Raw genomic sequence first — 20,492 nt, 5'->3', positions numbered from 1 at the left:
TTTCTCTGCCCTTAATGTATTTGCAGATTCATGAAAATGTAGGATCACTCTAAACAATTTAGTTTGTTTTCTGTTTTTCAAAGTATCATACAAAATTCATCGAGTTGTTTGTATGTTGTGTGTTCCAATTTTCTTTTTTGTTTCCTTGTTGTTGTTTTTCCTCATAAATAACTTTGAGCTTGAGCCTAATACAGTGATCATGCAAAAATATACATTATGTAATGACTGAAAGCTTGGCAGGATATTGTGGAAATAGTCCACAAATACTCCATCAGCATGGTAAAATAAATAAATAAATAAATAAACAAATAAATAAATAAAAAGACCTAGCATATCAGTACATATTTTCTGTGCATATTTGGCAATTGAAATTTAGTAACATTATTGTTTGCTGATTTTAAAAAATGCAGGCTTGAGATCATAGAACTAGACTTTTAGAACATTGATTTTAGATATCAGATATTAAAAACTGCTTGCATGCTCATCTAATCAAGTAACATGAATATTTGTGATTTATCATGCTCGCTCAAGTAAGCGAATCAGCTCATAGTTTAAATATCTAATAATGGTATTTGTCCAAATTATTTGTGACCCTTAAGTGAATTTAAAAGTGTGTTGAATACATCCCCATAGTGCATAATTTAGAAGGACTTCATATCTGTTCTAGATAACTCTCAAGCAGAAAACCCAGTTGTGTTTGTCATGGTGAATTAAATGTTTATGTCCAGTAAAGTGACTGCTGAGCTTATTTAAGTTAGATCTATATATGCCAGTGAGAAGAAGGATTGTCTTTTTTAAACCTATTTTATCAGCTTATTTGCTCTCTAATCTTAATTATTTTTCCTTCTTCTCTTTTTTTTTTTTCCTCATTTATTGCTACATTTCTATTTTGTAACTGTTGGAATCTGAAGTAGTTGTCCATAGTTTGCATTTTGTACCAGTATGTCATATTTTACATCAACGTTGTATTTTGTTTTTATTTCATATCAACATATCTCAACCCTACAAAGGTTTCAAGAGAATCATAACATCATAAAAAAGGATCTCTAAAGAAGTAGGAACTCAAAAGGAAAAAAAAAATGAGAGACAGAGAGAAAAGCCAACAAGAGCTTCTATTGCAGTGATTGTCTTTAAAATTTTGCAATGGATCCACAGATCCATTTGTAATGAAAGAATATGTTGAACAGATCTGTTCTAATGATATAAGTGTACACAATATCTTTCCAGTTTAAGGAATACATCAATAAATAAATAAATAAATAAATAAATAAATAAATAAATATGTCCAGAAATCAAATGAATAGAATGTGTAACTCTTATTTAAGTACGCAATTATGAAGAAAGATACTATAAAATTGAAGTGCTGAAACAATCCAAACAAAACCGAAATCCTGTGCAGATTCACAACCAGTGAAAAATGAAAAACAAAAATACAAGGTCTTACTTGTCATGAGCTGAAACCCAGCCTAGCTGCAGCTCTTGCTTAGCCTTTGCTGTTGTAACTCTGTTCGTGGGTCTGGCGTTACAAAAGAGAATGTTGGAGATCTGTTCATAGCTTCTGCCCTGTTTTATTTGGGTGTCTAACATCCTTCAGAATATCCTGTATCCCATCTCCAGAGGCCCATATTAATTCTTAAAGGCCTCTTGTTCAGGAAAGTAAACTTTAAGCATGTGCTTAATCACTTTCATGAATCCAAGCCTAGAAAACCAACTTTTTTAGTGCAATTTATAGTATTTTTTTTTAGACACAGCAGTGTTTATCATCTTCGAAAGACCACCTTGATTCTTTATACTTTTTAACAACTGAAATTCTGATCCAGCATTGTACAGTCCTACATAAACAGTGAAGACTTCTTATTGAAGAAATAATAGTCCTTCTGAAAGCTGTGAGAAAGGATCAGCCCCACAGTATGTTCACTGAAGCTACATTAATTCTGCTCTGAAATTCGCCAAAGATTATGAGACATCTTTACCTACCTGTTTTTTATAACTTTTCATGTTACTGAGGTTGAAGTAGTTTTTCCACTATAAACCTTCTTGTGCATAGTTACATCCAACCAGTACCCCCCCCCAAAAAAAAAAAAAAAAAGGACTTTTATTTCTTTTATTTTTCAAAGGACATGGTCATTTTCATGTAATACTTGAGCAGCACTATTAGACTAGGCTAATCTATCTGTCCAATAAAATCAGCTTCATTACCTGTAAGTTGTGATATATGATAGCATATAGAATAACTGTTCCATGATATGGAAGGCTTTTAAGCTGTTTCTAGATTGCATAAGCAGAATAGAAGTTCAGCTGAATGTAAAGTAATGTGATAGGATTATCTCATTGGTGTCAGATTCTGATCATTTTATTGGTCTTGATCCTTTAACATTTAAGGAAAACCAAATTCTTTCAACAATACATAAGGAATATACTTCTTTTTTTAAGGCAATTCTCATCTATCAAACCTTGTAAAAAGCAACAGATCATCATACCCTGTCCTCAGTATCTGTTGTTAAACCTACCACTTTTCTACTTGATGAAATGTGAGAAATCTTTCTAGAGGCCTACATTTTACAGAGTTGACACGCTGAAAGTTCACTGACCACACTGTCATCTTCATAATAGCTTTGTTTGCTAGTTAGTTGTTTCTGGGTGCATTTGTTCAAAAGGATTTTGAAGCTGCTGATGTATTTAGTTCTTTTGAAATGCTGAAAACAGTTCTTATTATGTTTAGCTTTTAGCTTACCTTTGTTAACAGTTCTAATTGTTTAATATACCCATGCTCTTTTAAGGTGGAAAGCAGTAAAATCATCTTCTCTCAAGATTATCCTTCAGTCAGCTGACATTATTTTGAATTAGCATTTCAATAGCTTTTCCAGTGAAACTAAAAGCCTGATAAAAATTACATATGTGAGGTTAAAGCACTCAGATGGAACTTAAGCATTCGGGGCTTTTCCAAGGATTCCCCACCTGGCCTTCAACAGGACTCTCAGTCTTCTTGCACCCAAGTTTACCCTCTGTAAAATGGAGAAAATAGCCCATCTCTTCTTCCGCACCTCTGGACATTACTGGGATATTAAGTAAGGAGGATCAAGAACTCTCACTAATTATATGATAAAGACCATAATTTGTTAACATATTTTACAGGTCCATGATTTTAACTATGAGAGTAGTCCCACTGAGGCTACTCTTTCTCTTTGTATGACCTGTCTTTTAGAAGGTGTTAAGACTGTTCACAAAATATGCATATTACTGTGGCATTTTTGTGATTAGAATGCTAGTAAATTACTTTTTTTTTTTTTTTTTACTGCTATTTTTAAGGAAGTCTTAGAGCTAGTTCCTAGCTTAGCCAGCCTGCTAATGACAAAGAACGAAACTATTTCCCTTTGTACCATGACGTTCTTTATCCAGGCTGAAGGTTAGGTCTAGCATACCTTTTTATGACACTGAGAGTAATACGTGTTTATCTCTAAAAATCAGGTGCACTTTTCCTCAGCTGCCAGTTAGACTTCATTCTGTTGCTAAAGGATTTAGTAGTTTGTGACGATTAAAAGCAGTTTAGAAGGGGTATTGCTGCCCTTGGCTGAGTTTCGCATTTTAGCTGTATTGCTATTTAAAACCTCTGTATTTTCCATGTTATACGAATTCTCATGTGTCATCTTTCAGAATAGTGGACAACAGCCTTCATTATAAGCATAGAGAGTCCTATCTTTTCAATATCTTATATTTGTATTTTATATACTTGCTTAATATTTACGTAAATGTATATAAAGGAGAATAATATCTGCGTGTTGAACCAATGAAATGACTAAAAAAGCATCGCAAAAAAATGAGTCAGAATGACAGAATATTCTTTGAATATTCACACCAGCAGGAAAATCTAGAATAGATCCAAATTAATGAAATGAATTGACATGAAAGGAATTCTGAATCGCAGACACCTTTTCAGAGAAACCTCTAACAGTAATAGAAATTCTTAGCAACACAAAATCATTCTTTATAATAACAACATAAATATTCTTAGCAACAGAGGGAATTCTAAGTTGAGTACTTCTGTGACTTACGTTATCTGACTCCTAATGTTTCTGAGAGGTTTTCTGTTTGTTTTTTGGAGAGGGGTGGTGGTGGTAGTGGCAGATCCCATATGAGGAGACCTTGAGTATGCAACTATATGCTCCATCTGTGATACAAGAACTTTGCTTTAGAAAAAGAGTGTCTAAAGTAAAAAGACTGCCATTTTCAATTAAGATGTATCCATTGATTTGTAATCATGCATTTCTGTTTGGAAAATATGCAGTCTGCATTTCTAGCATGTTTAAATAAGACCTGATCCTTCTCCTACGCACACTGGTTTTAAAGCCCTTTAAGCGGAAAAGAATTGTGCCTTATCCTGATAAAATGCATGTGTTTCTCTGTGTTTAGACATGTGTATAACATATATTTTTATTCAAGCAACGAATAATTACAAAATATGCGCAAAAGATTTCTCCAATTTTCTATAATATGCTATACTTTTTGTATAGGGATACTGCTGTCTTTGAATATTTAAAGCAATAACTGTAATTTGTCAGCATCCAAGTATGAAGTTAACACTATTTTATGAATATAACCTTCCCGCTGGGCAACCATTAAAAAGTTGTTCTGTCTGATTGCTGTCTAAATATCTGGGTTAGATTCTTAATAAAAAATCTGTGAACTTTAGTTGAAGCAAAAATAACAGAACTATTTTAGGTTTGTTACAGTCACTTCTATATCCAGTTGACCTTGTCCCAATTTTAGCTTTGTTTCATTTTTCTGTGTGGCTTCTGGGAACCTGCTTTGAAAATAAAATCTACTCGGAGGGTCAAATCCTGAATTTCTTACTCTGACAAAACTTCTCTTCAGCTTTGTCGGACAAAGACTTGAAAACAGTTGCCTTTGCACACATTTTTTTGTTGTTGTTGTTTGTTTGTTTGTTTGTTTCTGAATCAGAGCTAAAGTTCAGTAGCTAAGGTAATGAGAACTTAGAACAGAATAGTATATATCGAGTACAGTCAATTCGTGCCAGTGAAATTCAGATATTTACCAGGAATACAGTTAAAGATACGTATGGTACTATCTTTACCTTAATGCCTTTAAAATAAAAAATGAATGGAATAGCTCCCAATTATCTGGTCATCCAACTTCAGATTTATTCCTTTTTTTTTTCATAATGAACGCTTATACCAAATCAGTGGCTCTTTGGATTGGATGGAAAGGCCCGTAAAAACTCTAGCCAAAACTGTATGTCTTATTTCTAATACAACAATATAAATCCAGTCTGTGTTATCTGAATAAAAATCAGAATGTGCTATTCAGCAAAACAGGGGCCTTCCCTTTTAATTGCTCTGCAGAACTAATGCAGTCATCTGCCACTCACTTGAAATTAACATTACTACAAGTTCAAGCATACAGGTATGTTAACGGTAAATAGTGTTTGTACATGCAACATTAAGAATTTGGATTTATTTTTTTTTTTTTTTTTATTTTTTAGAGGTGGGAGTAAAAGAAAAAAAGGAAGTAAACTGACTTTTTTGGAAAAGCTAGTGTAACCTTCAACAAAGTCAGGCCACACAAGACTAGACTATACCTTTAAAATGCAAGTACAGAGCATTTTTTCCTGGTTTCCATCCTGAGATGGGGAGGGGGAAAGAGGTACTGCACATGCTGCTTCTTTCCTCCACAGCCTAAGGACACGCTATCCAATTTTTAATGTTGCACTGGGCTGTAAAGATCATAGGTACCTGCCTCTTCCTTGTCCCTTCTTGCCCCACAGCAGCTGCATGTACTGCCTGTGTTACCTACCTGGGAATACTGCGAAAATCATGGGTTTTCTTTCTCTTCCTCAGTTTCTTGCTCTTCCTCCGTTTCTTGATTAATCAAAAGGGCTTATTATTTTGACCTCTTCTGTAAAGCGCTTTGAAACGTTTGATAAAAATGCTGCATTGTTTATCTTCATTTTTAACTGAAATGGTAGAAAACGATTGCAGGATCACTAATAATGGTTAGTGCACATTTGCTTTTAAATAGCAATGCCTGACAATCTGTTTAATGATTATCCAATATGTACCAGCAGTTTCAACTTTCTGTCCCTGTTTCTCATTTATGCTAAAAAACTGTACTCTTCTCCAAAAAATGAGAAGAATCTGAAAACTTAAACCTCAAAGATCTCCTAAATCAGGGTCTGCCTAGGGACATGATATACATGAATTGCGAAATACTGCAGAAAATTAGAAGGCACAATTTGTAGCCCTCACCACACTGTAATCATTTTATATGCAGAAGAGAGACATCCAACTGCTAATTTCCACATAATACTATTCTAATCACATAAATGGTCACAGTGGCAAAGCACAAACATTCATATGTGGAGGCCTGTGCCCTGGTAAGTGTTGCAATTCTCCATTAACACAGTTAATTGCTTAAGTGTCAAATGCTGTGACTTGGTATACTGTCAGGGCATAAGAATGGATCACGCACAGCCTGACCAACTAATAGCTAATGAAGCACTCTGCAGTGGAGTGCCAGAAGTAGACAGACTGTGTACAAATTTGCTGTCTATCCGCTGCCCTTTCCCAAATCTGTGCCATGCTGTGGTACAAAAAGCAAGGCTGAGAATTGCATAAAGCATCTATGAAATCAATGCTTTGTAAACCCTTTCTCTGTTTCATGTTGTTTTCACCAGAACACAGAGACAAGTGCAAGTTTTACATTGTCCTTACTTTACCTGTAGTAGATAACTCTTAAGTCCAGCAGAAATAGCTACATCGTTAAGAAAAGAAAGACCTGTGGGCTAGTATATCCTGTTCATTTATTCTGGTGAAGGAAGTGCATACTGTTTGTTTCTTCTAGCATTGTAGCTGATGATATTGTACGAGGATATCAACAAACAAGAGACCGGATGTTATCTCTGTTGAAGTAAGTGTTAATACTCCCATGAGGAGAGCAGGTGCTAAGAACTCATGAAACAGGTGCTATAAAACATATAGCCAAATTTGGAAGAGATTTTTGGATACCACCTACATGACAGAGCACGCAGGATTGATTTCAAACTGTTTATACATTCATGTTGTGGAAACAACATACAACAAATAGATTTGAGAGGATAGTCTGCAACAGAATGGATAAACATTCACAAAAATATGGGATTAATTTCATAAGATGATACACACCACTAGATGAACAACAAACCATCATATTCAGCATATAACATTGTACATATTACATTTTATATCCAGCAAAAGATTTGCAAGAAAAATGCTGACATACTTAGAGTTTTTGAAAAAATATCTTCTTGAGTAGCCAACAAGATACAGAAGGATTCTTCCCAAGAGCATCACGAGCTCTGCTTAGTGAACATGCTTTACTAAACAGCAGTTAATTTATCAAATAATGTATTAGTCACAGGTAAATTATGTTCTATTAACTGAAGTATTAGATCATAAAACACATAAAAATCAAAATGGTCTTAGAAAATACTGAAGTAGCCAAATGATAAAATGCCACAATGAAAACATCTCTGATTTGACTTACTTGAACATATGGACTATAACAGTCTTGTTCTACAGTGCATAAAAGTTCCTGGCAAAGTAAAGCTTTTTCAGATCCCACTTTGGTACAGGAAAATAAAAGAGAACATTTCTTTCTTTCTGGCTCTTGTGCTTCATCCATCCTCCACCTCACACCCTAAAAGGCAGGGAGAGGAATATGCCATAAATTAGGGGGAAAAAAAATAGTCTAACAAAGGTTGCACAACATTTTGTGCACACGAAATTAATGCCAGTCACTCGAAGATCTTAGTCAGAAAGTACAAATGTGAAGTTTTGAGACTTTTATCAGTAAGCTTTCAACAAACTCCACTGAGGATGTACAAATGATGAACTTAAAGGTTTACAATTTGGCCAGTTCTGCCCGGATGTTCCACAGATCACAACATCCACCTGTCTGATTTCAGGACTGCTCTTTCTGTCTTTTGGAATACTCTTGACAGAGATGGTAGAGCTGTACAAAACATTTATTTTTAAGAAGGAAAGATGACTGACATTTGCACAAATATTTTGTTACATTTGATTCATTATTTTGATTTCTTTTTAATTTAAAATTTAAAATCTGTTTGAAATAGAGCATAAGTGTATAAATTTTAATTTCAGGTTGTTGACATTGGCAAAACTATAGGCAATTGTAATCAAAAGAACTAGACAATGTTAACTTTGAATACTGCTACCGATTCCACCTAAAATACGTTGATTTCTATATTATTTAGTGTGCTCCATAGTGGGTAAATATGTAGGTATGAAGATTGTTACATTTATGAAGTACATTATAATATGTTCTTAATTATAAAGTATTAATGTAATTAGATAAAAAACAAACAAACAAACAAACAAACAAAAAACAATTATGAGGATAAAATTTCTCCAGGAGCAACTTAACCAAAGTCAATTCCAATGATCCATTTGGCTTTGGCACAGTATGTTTATTGTTACTTCTGCAACACACTTGTCAAGGATGCAGATTCAGAGGATGGAAAGAATAAAGAATAATGGGAAAAAAAAAAGGAAAAAAAAAAGAGCACAAAATCTGATGTGAATTCTTCTTTTCCATCCTCTGACTCACTTAAGGACTTTTCCCGGGTTCTTTGGAGTGCATTCCCCAGGAACGAAGTAAGATTATTCTCTACTTCATTTACCAAAGGGCAGAGTGAAGAACGAAGGCAAGTTATGTTCTCCTTCTGCTCTGGCTTACAAAGCAAGTCTTAATTCTTGGGAGAGTCACCTGGTCCCAAAGGTATTTAGCAGTACCATAAATATTTCAAATACCGTCTGCATGCTGGGAAGCTCCAGGAGGCATTGGGTCTCATTGGAACAAGATGCCTCTGTTGTCCCCTGGGAAGTCATGAGGTTATGTAATGCATAGCTGTGCTTAAGGGGATAACCGAGATTTCTTTGTTGCTTATTAAAACTCAGATTACTTCTGGCTCCTTTTAAATCTACATTTGTGGTTTCTTATTAACTGTCCCTTTAGCATATTATCAAAGTCTGATGATTCAAAGTCCAGTGTGCGCATTCCTTTACTTTTAGTCCAGTTTCCCCAGGAAAGTGGCTTGTAACCATAACATTTGTAAGTTTTTGTGTCACCTATCTGCCAGCCCCTACTAAACCTCTTGTCTACTTTTAACCAAATTCAACAGAGAGCTAGAAGACTCATCTGTATTCATTTTCTACAAATCTCATGAAAATAAGTGGCCAGGGAGAGGAGGGTAATCCATTCATTGCTCTCATGACAGGAAAGGCTTCCAGAGAAACCACATGGAAATTCACCCTCAGATACAAATCATAGAAAATTAGGCTTCATTAGTTCCACTGCTCATGGAACTGCTTGTTTGAGGTAATATATCTGCACTGGAAATTCAGATGGTAATAATGTCTTTGCTAATTTATAGAGCATTAACACTTTTGTACACTGCTGTATATAAACAGCAAGACATATCGAACGCCTAATCCAGACCCCAATCAACATCAAAGGAATCCTTCTACTTACTTAAGTGGGAGTTGGACTGGGCCCATGCATAGTTTTACCCATCATAAACATTTATAATAACAATATTAAAATATAAGTTATTCTGTAAGAGTCTCAAAAGCAGAAACAAAAGAAACATTTTAATCCAGTTTAAAATGCCACTATAGATTTCAGTTATGCAAACAGAAGCATAAAAGGAAAACATAAATTCATATTCATAAAAGCATAAATGAGTGTACCATAAGTGCAAGTAATGTTCACTTCCTTCGCTACTCCTGCAACTTTATTATATTTTGGAAACGAAACTTTCCATTATGCTAGTTCTTGTTCAGTCTCACTCTGCTTACAGAGGTGGTTTTCACTGAAGTACAAGATGGCCAAAGTTACTCTGTTGGATGGAAAATTAATGTATATGAGGTATGGAATTCCATGACTTCTTTTTTAAAACATCTATATAAATTAGCATGAAAATTTTCAGCAGACTTGGCTTTCATAGAATCATGGAAGTCCTACAGCAGCTTTGGTAAATGCCTCCATTGAGGAAATATTTCATATCCTCCAGTAGCCTGCTATTCCACCCATGAGAGCATTCATATGCTTTTGAACCTACGTTAAAGCTCAGCTAAGAAACCATTAAATGTCCAGATTAGTCCTCTACAGGAAAATCCTGCACAGGGAAATGGAAATTCCATGATGTGCTTCTAGAAGAGTTTCCACTGTATTGTTCTTTTAGAGAGAGAAGAAGGGTTGTATTCCTGCAGAATGAGCAGTGGTCTCAGTCCAAGTGGCTCTTGTGGGTTTCATCAGGATCTAGGATCAAGCACACATGACGTCTGTGTCTTCAGATTTCATTTGGATCCTCATTTCCCAAAGAACTGTACTATCAAGGACTCCCTCACTAGTTGCTACTGCCCCAGAAGCAAAATTTGGGAGGTCATAGAAAAGCATATAGTTTAAATGTGGTCTGGGCAGTTAACGCCATCAAAGACATTTTGCTTGTTGACCTGTGTCCCTGGGTTTTGTTCTCTTAATGGCAAATCCTCAGTGTCCAAAAATAGGAGGAATGTTCCTAAAAAGGAAATACTGTTTCCATCTATAGAATTCATCTTGGGGTTATGCTTTTCTGCTACTGGAAACTGTTTGGCCTGTTTAAGCCTACATTATGCTGCTGATCATTGTATCAATATGAATGTGTGCTCTCCAAATGATTTTTGAGAGGAAAAAAGAATGAGGCTTAAATATAAACTTTACATGTAGGAATAGTTTCCAGTCCAGGAATGTGCCCTGTTTGGATCCTGAACAAATAGCAGGCCAAGTGTATAAGTTAGTCTTCCTCTGTCATATTTCTGCTTTTGCCTCCATGAAAAGAAAACAAAGAAAGGACTTGCATAGGCGAAACAATAGCATTCTCCATCACATCCCATGAACAGGATAATCATGGGCACGTGGCAGCATACTAGTAAGACCTGACGGAGCCAAAGTGACTTGGAAGACTAGATCTTGATTTCAATTCAATAAAAGCATTTAGGATTTTCCTGAAAGGACCTTAATCACCTATATACATACAGAAGTCTAAACTGTATCTTGTTCCAAGTCACATGAGATGTAGGCTGTTCAATAGGATTATGACTTCTGAACATAGAACATAAGCACCTTAATTAAGCAGGGCACTTTGGAAATTTTTAGATAACATTTCACTGCTAGCATACTTTTTGCAATCCCTGAAAATGAATGGATTCATTCCCGTGAATGAATTTATGATTCAATTGCCTGTGATACAACCACAGTCTATGAATTCTCAGAGAAGACAGAAGTCTTGAGATCCAAATCCGTTTCCATTAATGGCAATATGATTTTTTTGTTGTAGTTGTTATCTTAAAACCAAGTAAGAGCAATGTATATTGTCAGCAAAATGGTGACTCCTCAGTAAAAAAGCAGACCAAAACCAGACCACAACATATGGTTCCAATGCTGTTTCTTCTGCAAAGATGTATCATTGATAAGAGATCTATTGTTTCTCAAAGCTAGAGATGCTATTGCCAATTTTAACAGAACACAGTCTGTTCTAGCCTAATTAAATATGAATTAGTACTCACATTCCCTAACTTTTTTTTTTCTTCATAAACTTAGACTATAAACCAAAATTTTGTAAACTTTCAGGTATTGACTGACACTGCTTCCAACTTGGATAATAAATTTCCTTTTTGACATACTTCATTTTAAAATTAGTAAACTTGCTTCCTCTTTCTTACCTGTTTTCCTCTTATATAGGGCAACTGGCTATATGAAGTATTTTTGGACGATGATTTCTCCAGTAAAGTATGTCTTTGAAATCCTTCTAGGTTCACAACATATAGTGTTTAACTTCATTCTCCTTAAAATTAAACATTAAAATATTTTCTATGCACTGCTTTAGATTACCGTAGTACCAAGTTTGGAAGAAGGAATGAAAACATATTCAGACTTAAGTTTATGACTTGAAATAAAATGAAACCTGACTCTTTATTATTATTATTATTATTATCCAGACAGTCTTGGTTTACTAAATGACATTTATAAAAGAATTTAAAAAAAAATAATAATAAAAAAAAAGATGGTGAGATATTTTGCTTAAAATATGGCATTTGAGATGTCTAATCTAAGAGAACATCAACTGATTGCTAATTTTGCTTGAGACCCAATTAGTTTGGAGAATAGACTTCAGAGTAGGGGTTTTGTAGAGCTACGGCAGTAGTATTTAATTTACAATATTTATAAGCAGATTCCTATTTTACTTTTCTGTTTTGGTAGTAATATTGAGAAAAATTGTTTTTATAAGAGGATCACCATGTCCTGCAAATTACTAAAGAGGACAGCATGCCACTCAGTGCTTAGGAAATAGACTGCTGCTTTACAGTTTGGATTATCCAAAATGGGTCAGAAAGAAACGAGAAGACTGCTGCAGAGGAGTCCTGGCCTTCTGCAAGAGAAAAAAATAAAGAAACTGGATCACATTTATCAGCAAAAAAGCAACAAATCAGACTGCTATTCGTTAACCATGTCTGTGAGTAACTAGCAACAGATATATCCACAGACTATTTATCATGAAAGATTATCAGAATGCAAATTGTCTGAGGGAGGCAGGAATAGCTCTGGAGCATTATGAAATCCTGATTTATGTAGGGTCCCAACAATACCTGAAAGTACTTTAATGAAAAACTTTACCTGGATAATAGGAGTGTAACTCAATACAGCTTATTGTTTGTAGATACCCCCTTATATTCTCACCTTACTCTTACATTTTGTAAAGAAGTTTTGTTTACTATAGATCGTTCAGAATGTATTCAGACTTCCTATAGCAGCTTTAGTGCAAAGAAATTTACAATTGTTTCTTTCCTTCCCTGGGAAGGAGGGAAGGAAACAATGAAGTCATTAATAACATTCTGGGAGTATGTCACCAAAAATATATAGTTTGAGAATAAACAAAGATGTTCACCAGTTTGGTCTGAGTCTGTCAAGTAATTTTAGCAAAAATGCTTTTAAAATATCAGAAATCACCATTTAACATATATATAAAATGAAGTGTTTCAACATATCAATGTTTGTGTATGTGACTTAAAAGTCAAAGAAAAGAAGGGCTAGGCTCTGTAGTTAAACCATTCAGACTAGAAATGTGAGACTCATGTTCCACTTTAGCTTCTTGAGAAGTTTTGAACTGGTGTTACTAAGCGTTGCACTAACCTCTCACTATCTTCTAATATGCTATGGACTATATACTATCTTTAATTGACACTGTTCATTGTGAGTGGCCTACTGAGCCAAAAAAAAAAAAAAAAAAAAAAGGCAGAGAGAGTATATAGTGGTTGGTGGCTGGCAAAGGCATGAAATACCTGGGCTCAAACACTGTGGTCTAATACAAAATGGAACATCACCTGGAGCTGCCCAGAGCAATCAGTGACACTCTGTGGAAGCACTGCTCAGGAAGGGGGATAATGCAGGTTCAAGTCTTCTTGGGTAGAGAAAGGATCTCCTCACCATTTTCCCTCCTTGCTGGGCTTTCTGATATAAGCCCTGTCAGTAATGCCAGCAGGAATTTAATCCTACATTTCCCTGACTTTTATCAGTATGCACCTGAAAACTGAAATACTTTGGAAATGGGAAACAGTTAACCTCAATACTTCCAAGACATTTCAGCTTTGGAGTATCAAAAGTAAGATTTCCCTAGTCTGGAAGAATTTAGTTCCATTTCATTTTCTGTGCTTTAATCTTGGTAATAAAAATATCCTAATATAGCTTTATTGTCCACTTATTTTCTTTGACAGCTGGCCCAAAAAAAAGAAAAAAGAAAACTCAGGATCTTCGCCCCAAACCAAGGTTCCTTGTATAATGTGACAGAAATGAGTATTGCCCTTCAAAGAAAAACTCTTTCAGATTTTGTTGAATAATTTTTTTTCTGTTTTCTGCTGAATTTCATAACAGTTGGTTGAATGTAACTCTTCTGACTTGTCAGGAATCCACGTGATCATATAATGCATATCTGGATACATGTAAATACGTTCAGCTTTCTCATCTGCATTTTTGCGACTGTGAAAAATTGTCTCAGTACCCTTTAGATTTCCAGCTGACATTTGCTGATGTAGGTTAATGGTCACTGAGGCACAATATTATCATTGCTGCCATACCTCCCATATCTTAGAAGAATGTTATTGTTGCATTTGCTGCTGTTTGCTATTGTATCAAAGGAGAAGACTTAAATTAAAAATGTCATCTGTTGAGCACAAATGCTCTTATTTCCGAGAGTCTGGGTGATTTAACTATATAATCTATTACAAAATGTGCTTCATACCAAGAGCAACATTTGAGCAAATTATTTTAATTAATAGTAAATTTCAATGAATGTCATAAAATGTCTATTTTTCCCAGAGAGAATATGCTATCTGTCACTGATATCATATGGGTACATTCATCTTAAAAGAGGATTTGGCCTATCCATCAACCACTTTCATCAACAGGCAACATTAATTCTCCATCTTTTTATGTGTTATTTATTTGGTGGCAGAGGATGCCGTATACCAGACTGCGTTTTCAGTCTCTGTTCTGAGGTAGTGTATTTTCTTCCTTTGCTGCTATGTATATCTTTTGTGTATTACCTCAATTTCTCTACTAAAGTTACATTTATTTTATGAAAGCACAGTAAAATCCTTGTACTTTGCAAAGACTGCATTTAGAGTCTGGGCTAGGTTTCCATGTCTAGATGGAAAGTACAGAATCAAAAAAGTTCACTTAAATGCTTTTTTCATTGCCTTCTGAAGCTAACAAAACTTGTGATCTGTCAAAATTGTAAAGGAAATTAATTTCAAAGATATGAAGGTGTGGGAGGAACTCTGCTGCCCTAGAGAATTTATCCTGTGGCTGTTAGTTAAAGCTCCTGAGACAGTCATAGCTGGTGTGGTAATGCACAAAGCCAGTGCTTCAAATAATTCCCCAAATCTTTGGGGGGACTTACATATAACATAGCAGAGCTAACTCGAGCAAGAAGTGAGCTCTCTGAAATATCCAAACTACAGTACTATTTTGCATTTTTTTTCCATGGGTTCAATATAAATTCAGTTTCTGTTTCATAGGACTGTGTGAACAGACATAGCTAGAGATCTATGAAACCTGTAAAAATCATGTGCTTTTAAACTTGCCTATCACAAACCCCTTCATAACTTTTGACCTTAAAAACAAACAAACAAATGAGAGAGAGAGAAGCAGAGAAAGGAATTCAAGCCAAGACGCTAAAGAAGGTTGAGGAGGCTGCAGGGAGAATATTGACGCAGGTGAGAAATGTCTTTGAACTGCAAAGGCACCTTACAGACAGCTCCCCTAAATGTGCAAGTTTCCACTGCTTCAGACAGCATACTTCCCTGGGTCTTTGTGATATCTTGTCTGTATTTAGCAAGGCTTCCCTTAGACCACAGGGGAGTTCCCGCTAGCTAGAAAACTACCCATAAGTGTTTTCTCCCAAAGATCCCAGTACCTGACAGTGGAAACTAGGGACCAATGGCACCTTGAGGTATAAAGGTAGCAAGGGTACGGAATCAGCAGGCACTAACTTCCTTGTTGCTTCTTCTTGCTCACCTGATATAATGATGACCAGCCCTCCTCTTCTCCCTTTCTGCCACTTCCTTTCATATTCAGTTAGATACAGCATTAACTATAATTGTATTTAAAGCACAAAGTAAATCCTATCATGCAGTTGTGACAGAAAATAGCTATTTGTTTTCTGAAATCCGGGATTTGTTAGTGGCCCAGAGAAATGATCTCCTGTTTCATGTTTTAGTTGATGATGATTTTTCCTTGTATTTGCAGAGTTTTCAGTCTTTGATATTTGGGATACTTTAACAGTATAGCAGTGACTCCTGTAGATCGTGAAGGAAAACCTGCGAATATGATTGGCAGATTTGGAAACAGCTGTTTGACTAACATTAACACTGGCCAATTCATTTGTTATTGTTCTAACAATAGAAATAAAGAGAAAGGAAGTCTGTACTCAGCGTAGCTGTTGAAGAAGTAGAAAAACACATCTAAATGGACTACCTAGGACTACCAGAGAATCTTGCTTCTGCCAGCGTTCTCCCAACATTATATTGACAGCTTCTGGTTTTCTTTAGGTTTCATCCAGCAGTAAAAGTCATCAATAATCTGCTTCACCTGACAGAAATTGACAGTGTACTGTCAAACCTGAGCTCTGATCTGACTCATCTGAAATACATGCCACAACAAGCAATGGTAGCCATCTGCACTGCCCCAGATTGTCAACAGAGTTCATTTTATGGCCCTGTTGTACCTTTTTATTGGCTGAACTGAGTCAAAGCTCTGAACTATAAAACATAGAAGAGGAAAGTGTTTCAGGAAACAGACAAAATCGTATTTTGTAATGAACAGGAAGTTCTGCAAAAGACAGAGCATCCGATTGCTCTGATTTGAACTCCAAACAATGATTTGAGATAGTATGGTAGCAATATAATCAAATTTTTCTATATCACAAACGAAGTGTTTTGCACTGAGGTCCCAGGTTATGAAGAATCAACCCTGGCTGCTCTGAATGATAACATTTCTCCACAGGCTTAAATATAAAGCCTAAGAAGTATCAGAGATAGAGTCAACACAGCACCCCAATGAATATTCTCCCCAGCAGAAGGATTAAATAACTTAAGCATTAATGAAAGTAATTTAAAGAACAACTGACAGGTTTAACCTTCAATACAGGTCATGATAATTATAAGGATAGAGTATTGATAGAAAAAGATATAACAGGAAAAGAACAAAGAAGAAATTAACCTCCTTTTAGTTCATTCAAATTACCATAAACTTGGATTGAAATGGGAGGAAACAGAAGATATTTCTGTTAACCCTTCTATAATCCTCTTTTCATAGGATTTCTTAGTATATGGCAAGAAAAGTCACTGATTTTTTCGTATTAACTATTTATTTAGGACCAACCTGCTAAACACTACATATGCATGTAGTGGAGGATGCTCCAGCTATCTAACCAAGACAGACAACAAACAAATGTAAACAAAAATGGAGAAATACAGCTATGGTCATGTGGCAAAACAGCAGTTACAACCATAACTCTGGTCTCTCCACCCAAGAGACTCAGGAGATCAGATGGACAGCCAGCCAACCTTGCGTGTGGCATAGCAAGGGAAAGAAGAATCTGTTAGAGCCTCTTCAGGCCTTTCTGAAGATTAAAAGAATTCTGAGCAACTGGTATCTCTCAGTAACAATAAGTTCAGGTCTAATAGTTTTTAGTACAATAGGCAATATTAATGCCTAAATCTTAGTCTACATCTAAGACTGCCAAGTATCTTGATAATATTCTAAATGATGACTCTTCCTAGGTAAACAGTCTTGTGTCCTATTTATTCTGCAAATGTTATCAATATTGTCATGGTTACTGTCTGGATAAATTAGCAATACATAAGTACAAAAATTCTGAGACCAGTTAGATTTAGAATGAAGGTAAGCAGTACAGCCTTGTACTTCTGTGACTAGAAAAAGCCAAGTTTATGAGAAAGCCAGATGTGGATTTTTCTATTAAAAACATGTTCATCAGAAATCCGTAGTTAAACCAATACTGTTTTTGTCACTGTCAAGCTTTAAATCTCACTTATTAAAAATTGCATTGAAGTAGCAAAAAGACAAAGCATGGAATATAAACTAAGATGTATATTTGAATTATTCATGGTGATGTGGAAAAAATAATTGATACAGAGAGAATAATAAATGTCCAAGGAGTATTCCTTTTGATAATTTTCACTTTTCTTTGCCTATTTTGTAAAAAGGAAAAAAAAAATCTAAATTACTTCAAGTCCTCTCCTGAACCAACACATTTTCTCTTTGTTGTATGTTTCTTGACTCCATCAGAGATCTCTACTGAACCCAGAGATATCAGTGACAAATCTGCCCCGGCTTATCCATTAATACAAAGAAAAGCAAAACAACAGAAAAAGACTTTCCTAATACCCTAGAAACTTGGAGAGATGATTTTCTACACTAAGAGGAAAAATACCAGCTTTCACTACTTCTAGCTGCTATCTAGAATACCCATGTAGCTCGTTCCCTTTTATGACACAAAAAAAAAAAAAACAAAAAAACTCCAGTACAGAAGAGCTATTAAAGACTACCTCTTGCCATTTAGATATAGTTAGGAAAGGTCTACTGATATGTTTTAATATATTTGCTAATGATAAGTATTAAATAGATATACAACTCACTAGAGAATTTTCTACCAAATCACAGAGTTTTATAACTGCTTTGCAAAGAACTTGACAGTACCCCAACAACCGATGTAACACAGGGGGGAGGAAAGGGGGGTATTTAAAATTATTATCTGAAAGGCAAGTATTTAAACACTGCCAAAGATTTTGCAATGATTGCTTTGTCCAAACTCTAAGAACGTACTTTAAAGCTGATCACCCATCAGCCAGGGTTGATTACCCATCACCACCAAACCATAGTGAGAGCCACCAGATAAACTTTTCATTTATTTGTTGCACATTTTCCTTTCCAATTGATGCATGTACCACTGCCTTCATCTCAGAGAAGTTCCAGTTTGTTGCAGCCCTCGCCTGAAGAGGCTGGCTTTTCAGCAGGCGTTATAAAGATTCAGGCTGTCAGCTCTGGAGGTCACTGGCCGGCATAACAACTGCAACAACTTCAACTAAAATGAAAAAGCTCAGCAGAACTCAGGAAAAATGTCTTTGTGAATTTATGGAAGGGGGATGTGTTGATCAGTTGATACTGTACTTTAGAAGCATACCTGACCATTATCAAAGTTAGATAAATCACAGTGGGAGCTACAAGCTGGGGGTTATACTCCTTTTCAATTTCTGTGGTGAATGGAAGTATAAGCGTTATGAAGTACTACAGCTCATTATTCATAGCACTGTAGATAGTATGAAGAAGAAAGGAATGCATATGCCTTTTTTTCTCTTAATCTCTTAATTTTATTTCTTTAGATTCTCCAGATGAGGTGTTTCCTGATTCAACAGCAACGGTTACTAAGTACAGCTTTGAGTGTAGCTTTCAGTGTAGGACTATGATGGCCATCCTTTCTTACAACAAACTGAAAATATCAAGGGTATTATGGCAAAAATTGTAGCAAATAACCAGCTGGACTTGAAATACTGCATACTGCATAATTGTCATTTTTTTAGCTTCAGCTACAGAACTGAAAATACATTCTCTTAAAAAAAATAATAATAGTTGTGCCTTAAAATCATTATATTGAGAATGAAGACCTATAGAAATTCAATAATTAAGGAAGAGTACATCTGTATATTTTTGTATTCATTTTAATAGGTTCTCTATAAAGCACCAGACTAAATTAAAAACTGATATGATTCCAATTTCATGACTTAAGCTGAATCAAGGAATACCCTTTCTTGTATGAAAGAAAATGAAAATGCTGTGAGTTAAGAGATAGGAAAATGTTATTAAGAAAGGAATTCACTGGGGGGTTGATCTGCAAAAGCCTATGTTGGATGACCAAAGAAAGGAAGGTGGCTCAAGGTGCTTTTGCCCTTGCTTGAAATAAAAAATGATTCAGAAGGTGTAGGAAGGACCTGAACTTTGATTACATCCTGCTTCCAGTTGTTCTCTCAACTCTCTCTCTCTCAAGTATGTCAGGGGAACTGTGAACAATTGTCCTCTTCCTGCTCACTTGTTTGTCTTTTTGAGACAGCATCAGTGAGGAACTATTAATGACAACAGTGGTTTTACCCTACCAAAATGTACTACTCAGTGTAGGAGGGCAACAGGACTGGAGCAGCACTCTAGTCTCAGCCTCATCAAGAGATCCGTCTGAATGCTGAGAATAACAGTTATAAAACTCAAGTCAAGATGGTGACAGTGCTACAGCTTCTTATGATAGATTGTAGCTAAAACAGCGTGTGAAAAGGCTGTACATGCCTTGTACCATATTCCTAGGTGTTAGCTGCTTGCTGTTTGCAAATCTAGCAATAAAAAATCACCTCTAGAGCCAGATTAACTGCCTTGTAAAAAATAAGTTTTTGCTGCTAGTCTGCATTGTTTGAAGTGGTAAGCAGATAAAGCATAAAAGCAAGTCTTTCTCCTTATAAGTAAGAATTTCTCCTTACTTAGTAAGACTTTCTCCTTACTAAGTAAGAGAATTCTAACAGGTTCACTGCCATAAAATAATAGGAGCCAATAGCAGTGTTTCTCGTAGTAATTAAAGATTGTCTTGTGAGATTTGATCAGCCCTTTTCTCAAATTAGTAACCTAAACTCTCTGTCACTTCTTTTCTGAAGGAAGAAAAAAAAATTATAATAAAAATGCAAAAAGGCAAAAACGTGTCAGTCAAAGAAGCACTCAAGAGAACACAATAATTATATGAAACCTTAGAAAGTATTTTTGATAAACTCACCATCATCAGCTAAAGTATGCTAAAATCTATCTATTCAACCTATAGCCCAGTT

General features: G+C 35.4%; 2 long non-coding RNA genes across 6 annotated transcripts in view; one reads left to right on the top strand and one right to left on the bottom strand.

Moving 5' to 3' along the window:
- Positions 1–7,880, bottom strand: part of LOC136790380 (uncharacterized) — an 18,785-nt gene extending 10,905 nt beyond the window's left edge. Inside the window, exons 1-3 of one of the 2 annotated variants that reach the window (XR_010830233.1) lie at positions 7,540–7,880; positions 5,812–5,971; positions 4,053–4,168 (exon numbers count right to left, since the gene is read on the bottom strand). This is a non-coding gene — a long non-coding RNA (uncharacterized lncRNA). Of the gene's footprint in view, positions 1–4,052; positions 4,169–5,811 lie in introns of both variants that reach the window. The other variant, XR_010830232.1, reaches the window with a different exon arrangement.
- The window catches only part of LOC136790381 (uncharacterized), a 36,923-nt gene extending 22,968 nt beyond the window's left edge, over positions 1–13,955 (top strand). The window contains exons 3-5 of one of the 4 annotated variants that reach the window (XR_010830237.1): positions 6,859–6,924; positions 8,628–8,793; positions 13,827–13,937. This is a non-coding gene — a long non-coding RNA (uncharacterized lncRNA). Of the gene's footprint in view, positions 1–2,780; positions 3,069–6,858; positions 6,925–8,627; positions 8,794–13,826 lie in introns of those variants that run through there. The other 3 variants (XR_010830235.1, XR_010830236.1, XR_010830238.1) reach the window with 3 other exon arrangements.
- The last annotated feature ends 6,537 nt before the right edge of the window (positions 13,956–20,492 follow it).

This window comes from Anser cygnoides, chromosome 3 (genome assembly GCF_040182565.1).
Source record: "Anser cygnoides isolate HZ-2024a breed goose chromosome 3, Taihu_goose_T2T_genome, whole genome shotgun sequence".
In the NCBI taxonomy this organism is placed as follows: domain Eukaryota; kingdom Metazoa; phylum Chordata; class Aves; order Anseriformes; family Anatidae; genus Anser; species Anser cygnoides.
This window is presented reverse-complemented; position numbering and strand designations above follow the sequence as displayed.